Below are 10,330 nucleotides of genomic sequence, written 5' to 3' on the forward strand. Positions count from 1 at the left end.
CTAGCCTTATGGCTAGACGTCGTGAGGAAATTTTGCCCTCTGGCCACGTCGCTGCATATGCGGCACTGCCAGATCAACTAGGACTTGACACTGACTCCAACCAAATAACTGAATTTGATTAGCCCGACCTTTCGGAGTGTCAAGTCCTAATCAATTTCCCAACCAGACAGGCAATTCTGTCGAAATGTTTAGCTTCATGCCAGATCAACTGTATTTATTAAAGTATCCTGTAAGTGTTTCCCAACTTTCGTTGTCGCTACCCCTTTTAAGTGCGCGTATAGTTTAGTGTGTGTTAGAGTTTAGACAACTTTACTAACGTCTCTTAGTGCTCCACTTACCAGGAACAGCACCACCATTAATGCACATCTTCGCAGGCTTTAACGCCGATTGGTGCGAATTTATCGAGTACCTTCCAGGCACATTGGTTTGCTTAACGTTGCGCTGTGGCCCCCACGTGAAATTATGAGGAGAAAGTAGGCCGATACGCAGGCCTTGGTACACTATTACGGAATCTTAACTTGTGAGACGACTCGCTTGAATCTTGAACAGCCGTGCTGTCGTGGTGATCGATCGGTTCCAAGACCACGTTCGTATGTATTAACTTCCGCTAGCGCTGCCCCAGATCACAGTCAGCCTTTTCTTGATTAATCAGGCTTTCCTTGAGCCGCTTATCACATCAAGTCTTGAATTTTCCTATTGAGATGTCACTCTGGGTCATTTCGGTTTCGGACGATGGCGACTGCGTCCTTAATCGCTTTATCAGATTTTTTTTTTACGACATGAAGTTGAACTGAATTAGCGTGCTCATTGCCGAGTCAAAACACGTGCCACTACTAGCGTTAGCGCCGGTAGATCTGTTTCAAAACCGTCTGTAGGATGAAATAGTTGATAAGTTTACTTGAGTGTAAAGCTTTCGCCAGTCGTCTGTAAGCAATTTCCTGTTCACCAATGGTAAACCAAAGCATGGGATCCCATGCAAAGTGAAAGTACATCGCGTGTTTGGAGGCAACCAAATGTCCGTAACACTAGCGCTGTCAACATTTCCACCATGGATATCTCATCATTCGCTTGGTTTTACGCATTTCGAACTCCCGACGTGCAAATAATCCAGGGGCGCTATAATGTAACGCTATTCCAAACTGTCTGTATTCAATTGCTGCAATCAGCCCTCCACGATTGGTAAAAAAAAATAATAATTTCCGGCCACCCCCACTTCGCCTTTCTGTCACGCGATGTCACGAAAACCTCAAAGACCGCGAAGATCTGACATGACGCGTGCACACTGATTATGCACTATTAGACCGAACGAAATCAAAACATTTATTTCCCCGATTCCACACCGTTCTCGCCAGTAGCCCTCTGCCATTTGTCGAAAGCTTTCGAGCTGCGCCTCCTTCGCCTTTCTGTCATGCCACGTCAAGCATCTGCGAAAACTCACCAAGTCAAAGTGACGTGTAAACGTTAAAGATGCATTAATATGCCAGACAATTTTTTTTGTTTCGGTATAGCCGGTGACTACGCCGTGCCGAAAGAAATAGGTGTCTGCCCACCGACTGCTCCGGCACTGCTGGCTACTCGGAGCTGCCGGGGGAAATGGATTTATTTGCGTATGAAAAAAAGAATTACGCTCCAGTGTAACGCTGTCGAGGCCCTTTGGTCACATATACGACATCACTCTGCCAACTTTTCTTCGCTGAGAATCCGTTTTAGCGACATTGCTAACCTCCCTTTAATTGCACGACGCCGCGATTTTTTACCCCGCCCCGAAAGGTAAGCGAGGAGAAACGGACCAATCGCAGACGCCGGCACTGCCTTCCTCAGCCGGTTATCTACGTTCACTGCAATAGCTCTATTCCACCGAAAATCTCTCCACTTCTGCGTGCTCGTCGCCTCTTGTCCGCCAATTAGGTAAGAAAAACGTGTCAACGTGTCATGGCTGACAAAAATCTGTCATGTAGTATAAAGGCAAGTATATACGTTATCCCCTTTGAAAGAAAACAAAAGTGACTTCCTGTACACGAAGAGAGCGTTTGATTGGGCAGTTCCAACAAGGCTTCATTTCACTGCTCGATGCTTATGGTGACGGTTGCGTAAATTTGGCGTCAAGTGATTTGAATAAGTACAGATTAGAGTAGTTTCACGTTTTGGGATCCCAGAAGCTTAAGTGGGGATATCCCTTTCTGCAGGTGCGCAATCTGACACTTTTTCCCCATTAAAATCCAGTACAGACCAAATACGCTAAGGAAGGAAGGAAGGAAGGAAGGAAAACAAGAGGTGAGAGGCAAAGAGGTTGACCAGATTAAGCGTGCGGTTGACTATGCGAAGTGCGCTTATAACGCTATGTTGACGGCATGAAAGCCAAGAACAATCGCCGTTCAGTGGCAGAGATTGCTAAGAACTCCTGGGCCCAGAAAGGCTGTCAAAGGAAAACAGCAGAGCAACAAAAATGAGTACAGTTGGAATGCCAAACGCAGAGCTGTGAAGAAGGCAGAGGGTTATACGTGGTGACGAGGTTCGGAAGTTTGCAGGCGCAGATTGCTTTGACTGACTAGTTAACTTCGCGCGGAGCATTTTTTTATCATGCAGTGAACTAATCATGAAGATGATAGCCGAAGTACACATGTCAGTGAGCACAGGCAACAGAGCTTACTAGTGAGCGTTGAGCGAATAGGAGAGATAGGAGGAAAACGGGGGTAACTCTGGAGCAGAGAAAGTTTGGCAAGCATGACAATTCAGTTCGAGCCATTAATCCGTACCGTGTTAGCTGCTGAAATAGAAAGCAGTGCGAAATAACGTGGACGGACAGGAGGCAGAAGTGGAGGAGAGAATCACTTTTTTTTTCTGCATACATCTAGTTTTGGTCACTTCACTGAGCTTTCCGTTGTTTCTACAGTGCTTGTCTTGTCCGCTTTTCTCCCTATGTGTCGACGTTTTCCTTTTCTTTTTCGTTTACATTTCCTATGCTGCATCCTATTCCAGCCAGGAAAGGGGATCTCTTCTCTATTGCTTTTATTTCCGCACGGCGCCCTGACGTCCCAGTGGAACCGCTGCCTTGTATAGTCTGACACCCAGCATGACACCACGCCGAAACTGACCTTGTGTATTCCGGGTCGTAGGACTGCCATCAGAGCTCCCGTGTGGACGAATGCAAGCATCCTTGACCCCCGAATTTTTTCGCACGCGGCGCTGTGATACACGCTACGCTATAGCGCAGTTCGTTAGGACCCCGACAACCCACCCGTCGTGGTGGAAGGTACGTTGCAAACTGTGGGACGGCTGTCCCCAGGTATGCGGAAGGACCACTGCCCCTGCTGGTTCGAGGAAGGACCCTCGATCGCTGGTGTACTGAGCGGGGGAAAGTTGCACGTGGCACAATTAGACCACGTGCAGTGAGTGCACTTTAGTTTTGCTTCCTGAGCAGTTTTCTTTCCCCTTAGTAGAAATGCCAGCCCGAAGTTATAGGCAATGTCAGACGGCAACGGCGCTTTGTGTTTTCTCTAGTTTTTCGGGTCAGTTGTCGTTCATTCTGCATAGTATGTTGATAGGTTATTAGCGCTACGGATCTCTCAATATGGCGAATCGTGACAGCTCAGATAAGTGACAGCTCAGACACACAACAAAATACGTTTTCCCTGCTCAGACCACCGTCGCAGAGAACTTGAGTTCCACCGTTTTTTTTTATCGTTCTTCTTTTTTTTTTAAAGCAGAATACACAAAGCTTTGATTCGGACTTCTCCGAGACCAAACATTTCAACCTAATACGTCCAAATTTATTCCAGATCTACCGTAACAGTATCTGCATTCGTAGCCACACTCTAGTTGGGATCTGTTGAAAAATAAATGCGATATCTATTGGAGGTGTAAAGAAAGAAATCGTAAAGGAAAGGCGAGGAGGTTAACCAGGCTGAGCCCGGTGGGCTACCCTGCACTGGAGAAGGGTAGCATTTAAAATTACGCATTTTCGCACAATATTAAGGTTACCTCGCACTCCTTATCCTTGAGAATGGTACTTTTCCCTATACGATGCTAATACAAGCCGTAAAATAATATCCCGCACAAGTTTGCAGCCGTGCAAGTAAAATTTGCAGCACGCAGCGCTGCGTGGATTTGGCGTCCTGCTTGCTGCTGAGCGCGAGGTCTAGGGTACGATTCCTAAGTGTGGCGATAGGTTTCCGATGGAAGTACAATGCAGAAAAAAAAAGCTAGAAAAAAAGATAAGGCTCACGTATCGTGTTTTGGGGACAAGCACAGAGACTCCGCGGGCGGTCACGATTACTCCCGAGCCATTTATTATGTACGGCGACCCCCACAAATCGCTCTGCAGCTTAGGGGCGTTAAACCCCATATTGTGTGGTGAACTTACCACTAGTCAACAATGTGCAACTGCCGAGCTAAGTGCCACATAATTAAAGTATACAAATAGGAAACGTGTGTTTCCATCGAAGATTACCTCGAGGCCTAACGAAGAACACCAAAAATAGGTACTTCTAGACTGCACAGCTCTTTTCGTTACTTAGAATGCAACGTCCAGCTGCAGAAAAAAATGTGTTTATTAATTTCTGTTGGCACCCGAAATTCGGGAAGTATCCTTGATGTTACAAGTTGCCTTCATGCGCGTATCTAAATTACCTGGTCAATTACACACACACGTTTGCGATACATTCCTGCCGCTGTTTTCCTGCAACGCAAGGAACTCGATCATGGCGCACAGTTTCTGAAGAACGCGTGACGAAATTTAAAATTTCTTGGGCTACTGTGCAGTAAGTTAAGTTAAATTGTGAATGTTTAACTACACGTAAATACACAGCAGACTATGAGGGACGCAGTAGCAGTGGAGGTTCCAGATTAGTTTTCGAAATCACTGCGCGCGTTCTTCAATGTGCACCTGAACCATGGTAAACGGGTGTTGTTGTTGCTGCTGTGTTTTCTTTACTTTTTTTTTCTGCACTTCGTCTCAATCTCATTGCGGCCACCGCTGCTCGGTAGCAAACCTACGCCTTCGTGATGAGCTGCAGAATGCCATTACGACTGAGCCACCACGATGATTAACTACTGCGCAGTGGTACTGCAGTTTCAAACAGCTCGCTGGCTCACAAACGCACCCTGCCTGATAGGATGAGCCCAAGTAGCGGGAAAAAAAGACACTTACTTCAGGGACGGGCAAGTGTCCTTACAAGCCAGAAACGTTCGAAAAGGGAAACAAGTGGGTGTGTACGTGTGTGCAAGCATGAAGCGGAGCCGTAAACACGGGAAGCAAGGAAGTCTGCGCACGCGCAGTTTTGTGTTTTTGCAGGAAGACATGTGTCACATTCTCCCGCTGCCAGGTGTGCGTGATCCGTGCGACAGCGTACATGCAAGCGTGCATGCCAGGACGCAGCGTCGCGAGAGATTCTTTTCTTTCACCGCATCACACATTACGCAAGTGGGCTCAACTAACGCCGTGACAAGCTGTACTAGTTGTTGTGGTAACATGTTTTTCAAGAAGAGTGAACAACAGCAAAAAAGGGGCAATAAAGAAGTTCTCATCTGCCTTATTTATGTGTGTTCTGTCGTCTTATTGTGTTTCTTTACCTGTTGTTTAATCTCACATAGGTGACCATGATTTCCTGCGCTTATGGAGTTTGACCAACGTAAAACAAAAAAAAAGATAACTATGGTGATGAATACTTGCTTTCTTCAAATTAAGTCAGTCTACGCAGGTTGCCCGTGAGGTATGTATGTCCCAGGACTTTACGTTATGGAAACTTATCACTAAAAGGTCACGAAAATTGCGGCGACAGTGGGCGCGTAACTTATGAGCACACGTGTTACCTTTCTCAGCAGAGTCTTGCCTAAATAACCTCTTTGCATTATTGTTATGCTGGTTCGCGCATGAAATCGGCTTTAAAGGATCGTGGTCCACGCACGAAACCACTTTCTTACTGCGGGGTAAACGATGACATGTCTTAACTCTGTTCAGGGCGTCCTCTAATGTCTCGAGGGGAAAGAAGTTTCAAGAAGCAGAACTCTGAACGTAAATACGCATGCAGGAGCACCACCCAACAAAACTCCTGCAACTGCGTCCACCTGTCCTATCACACTCGTGCGAGGGTAGGCATCAATTCTATAGTTGGCCCGCGAACACCGTTAAACCCAGTTTCACTTTTCGGGACTTCTCGGTCAGCGCCCATCTGAGTCTGTATTAACAACAAAGTTCTCACGCTAGAAATCTTCGTGAGAGCAGATATCAGCCAATCGCGAATTGAGACGTACCACTAAGGCAGCCGACCAATAGGAAACAGCCCGCAAGAGGAAACAGCACGCGTAAACATCCATGACCTCTAGGTAAGAACTTTTCATCGAACGACCATGAAAAATCTAATGCAGGGTTTTCCCCGAAGCCTCGATTTTGAGTGCCAGTGCTGTGCAAATAGCCTAGGACAACTTAATTACCTGAACAAGTTATATAGTAAGCTTTACGGCGAACCGCGGCGGTATGGCCCCGCGTACACATTTCGCATTGTAACAGCCTCGCAATGGGCCGTGGTCGCTCCCTGCACAGGTCCTTTGACCTCGCTCACCACGGTCCCAGCACCGTTCTTTGACCCTTCGAATGCGAAAAGCATCACGGAGTATTCTTCAACGTAGTGTGGATCTAGGTTGCTCATTTCGAAGCAGTCTGGGTACTTGAACTTTAAAAGGTGTTTCCTTGAAATCGTCGTGTGTGAACCCGCGCTCACTGTGAAAGTGCTGATGATAGCGCAACGTTTGGCTGATATTTTGGACTGAAGAACCACGAACCACGACCTGCACGAGAAAGCTCGCGTTGCTTCACCAAAATGTGATTATAAAGAAAACTCTATTCATTAGGATTTCGTACAACTGTACTTTATTTACTGCACTACTTTATATGAAAAGTATTACTTCTCACCGTCATTTAGATCACCAGCATGACCGAAGAATACTAGGCAGTTTTAATTACAGTTTATTTTTTTTTGCACGATTCACGCGGCATTCCAATACTTTAGCAGCTCGAGATTTATTCATAGCAGAACCATGTTTCCCTAAGTAGTGTGCTACGTTGCTCTGTTAAAAGCTTTAAAGGAAATATTGTGTGGTTACTGTTTCTTTGGTTTTTGGAAACATCTTGCTGCAAGATCGCATTCTGTAGACCACATCGTTCGATAAAACACACGACACGATTACTTGCCCTGTTTGTGAAGAAAAAAAATGAGAATTGCCTTTGTCTGCGCCCCTCGTAACGTTACGTCCAAAACATGGCGGCTGTTACGTAATCTGGCCCCTTCCGATGTATGACCTTGTCTAAGCATTGCCTTAGACGTTTGCTTTCATTAATCGCTGGGAGTGTGATGAGGGTAATGGTTGGTACCAAGAAACGCGTAGATGAAGGCAAATTTGCATTTTTTTTTTTTTCTTGAGCAACCAGACGTAAAAGTTCTCCGTGTAATGTTGTGGGATGCGGAGCACATAAAATGCTGTCTTGCTGAAAAACTTGCGCAAGAATAAAGCAGCTAAAAGTGCAAAAGTGTTTTTTAAAGGGCTTTAAACAAGAAACTTCAGGTCACTTGAACTTAAGTTACTTGTAGCAATTGTAGTAATTTTAGCATCAAACTCCGTGGTCGTGCCATGCCCTCGGACCCTTTGTCTACCTCCTCTTCGCTACCAGTCTCAGAGGCCGTGCTCTTTCCTCTCTTCTACCTCAATATCGTGTCTAAGTGCTCCTTTGTCAACAGACGACCACTGATCGCAGACGACGCTGGCGAGTCGTGACCGTTCCATTTACTGCTGGACTGCGCTGATAACACTGTGTACAGACGCGCTCCGCTGGGCAGCACGCATCATTTCGCCGAAGGCGTGTCTTCCGTCATTGCATAAACATAGATAACTGAAGGCAGACGGCAAACATCGCTGCCTCTGTTTTTCGAGTAACATACGTTGTAATTTTCGTTCTTATATATATTCGTTTTAACTGCAATGCAAAGGAGTTGTCTTTTCTTCGAGGGGTCAATGGAATGCTTTCAGTAGCCATTGTTTAACTTGACACGCTTAATCTGGGAATCTCCTGTGTTTACGAACGGATATTTGGCATCTGTGTTTGGGAACACACACACGTTACCCGCTATTTTTCTGCCTTTTACTAAGCTAGATATCGTTTGCATGACTGTTGTCGCGAAATCCAATGAACGAAAACGAGTACTCTTGTTTCAAGGCAGGAAGGAAAATGGCATACAATACACAAGAAATTATTAAAGACTGCATCAACTAAACAGTCAGCCGTTAAAAAAAAAAAAAAAGAAAGAGGAAGGCAATACTTGATATTTTGGTCGCGAAGTCATAGCTGATATAAACATCACTAACGTTACCACAAACGGTGAAGTTTTTTTTTTTTTTCTTGTCACGAGGTGTTCATTGACGAAGACGCCACAGAAGTTACGACAGACACGCATTCGATATATTGTTAACTAATAGGAATTGTCACGAGTGTTTGCTGAAATCCTCATCACTTGCCTGTGGCTTCATCTAGATTTCAGATAACTTTGGAAGACCCATCGCGCAAGCAGCGATGACTGGCTTGCTCAAGGCGTTTGTTCATTTTTTTTTTTTTTCATTGTGGAAAGTTTCCCGCAGACTAATCCAAGACAATTCACAATGAAGTGAAACCACAACGAAATCAAACGAACTAGCCTGCCTTTCAGTCTTATTGGCGTTCTTTTTTTTTTCACTTGTCATTTTAGGATCTTTCTTCAAGACGTCAGTGATTTGCTACTAATTCGATACGTTGAACTAGAGCCCCGCGCTTAAGCCACAAACACATCTGATAGTCCCCATTCAGCAGTTGTCGGTACTTCCTCCTCTGCGCTTTCTCGAACACCGCGCGGTTTATGCAGCAATGGCGAACTATTGAAATCCAAATTCTAAATATACATATACTAAGGAGAGCTCGAAAGCGTTTTTCGTCAAGCTTACCAGAAACAGCAATCGATGTGCGTCATATCCAAATTTCGGCCCCGCTGTCAGACTGCTGAGAAGAAAACGTTGCACTGAAGCGAAGACAGAAGACCCGCAAGCAGGTAGACAGGCGGCTCACACCAAAAGACGAACAGTCTTCACTCCAAAAGTCCGCTCTCACAAGACAGACTAGCTAGCTAGAAAAGCCAGCCAACGAGCCGTCGACGACACCAAAACAGCACGTCGCAAGTCCCCACTCGAGTTGCAACAGCGTAACAAACACTCACGGCAGGTTGACCGTGTAGGACACCTTTGAAACAGTGCTCAGAAAGAACGCGGGCAGTGCCGGCAAGTGACGGGGACACAACGCGTGCTGGCGAGACAGGAAAGGTCGGTGGGGGCCTCTAAAGGGTTGCGAAACGGGCGCCGCGGAGAGTGACCACTTAATTCTTCACGACACGAGAAAAAAACAAGGCTGCAACAAAAGCCGCAGCAGAAGCAGTAGCGGCAGTGACAGCGGTAGGCACCGGCGTGTAGCAGACGACAAGATCACGAGAGGCGAGAAGCAGACGACACACACACACAGCCGCGGCAGCCGTCGGTCCACGCGGTCAGCCGGCGTTGCGAAGTTTGTCTTTGGGGCCGAAAGCGAAACTGCCGGCGCCGTGAAATCGCGATGGAGGAGGCGACCGGAGAGGAGGTATGAAGCCGGCCGCACGAGAAGCGAGGGCGCGCTAACGTACGCCAGAGAGAGAGAGCGAGGGAACGGCACGCAAGGCGGAGAAGGAAAGAACAATAGCGAGGCGGTATGTGTATATATATTTATTTATTTTTTCTCCGCCACCCACCACGCACGGGCCAGGCCGTAAGGGCTGACGGCGACAAACAAGCGAAGAAGAGAAGGAGGAGGCTTCGCTCGACCACGCGCGTTTTCGCTGCACTTCGTATCTCCGAAACCTCTCGGGAAAAAAAAGGTGCAGTGCACGCAGAAACACGAACTTTCTGTATCGTCGGCTAATCAACGAAGCAAGGGAGCGACCTGAAAGCAACCCGCGTCGTCAGCTGTTGTTCGCAGCTCCTTCCGCCCCCCCCCCCCTTCCAAATGCCGTTTGCTTTCAAAAGCTCTCCAGGTGGTCGAGGCGATCGATGTTTACCAATTCGTATGGCGTGAGAAGTTCGTCGAGTTGTATTCGGAAAAAGTTAATCTGCACCTGTTGTTCTAGAAGCTTATGCTGCATTGTTTACTGATCACAGAAATTATTGTCTGCATCCAATATAGAAAGAGAGGCTAATGCCCCCTTGCTTCAGCGAGCGGTTTCTGAACAGCCAATGATAGGAAATTGAGCGACGTGAGAAGTTCGCGGCGCGCTTTTTTCCGTAA

At 46.6% G+C, this 10,330-nt stretch overlaps 1 protein-coding gene across 3 annotated transcripts in view; it reads right to left on the reverse strand.

Moving 5' to 3' along the window:
• Nucleotides 1-9,653, reverse strand: part of LOC126548499 (uncharacterized) — a 204,959-nt gene extending 195,306 nt beyond the window's left edge. Inside the window, exon 1 of one of the 3 annotated variants that reach the window (XM_055063851.1) lies at nucleotides 8,968-9,653. The gene's annotated coding sequence lies outside the window, so the exon portion shown is untranslated. The remainder of the gene's footprint in view (nucleotides 1-8,967) is intronic. The other 2 variants (XM_050196723.2, XM_055063857.2) reach the window with 2 other exon arrangements.
• Nucleotides 9,654-10,330: the final 677 nt, after the last annotated feature.

Source organism: Dermacentor andersoni, chromosome 3 (assembly GCF_023375885.2).
Source record: "Dermacentor andersoni chromosome 3, qqDerAnde1_hic_scaffold, whole genome shotgun sequence".
Lineage (NCBI taxonomy): Eukaryota > Metazoa > Arthropoda > Arachnida > Ixodida > Ixodidae > Dermacentor > Dermacentor andersoni.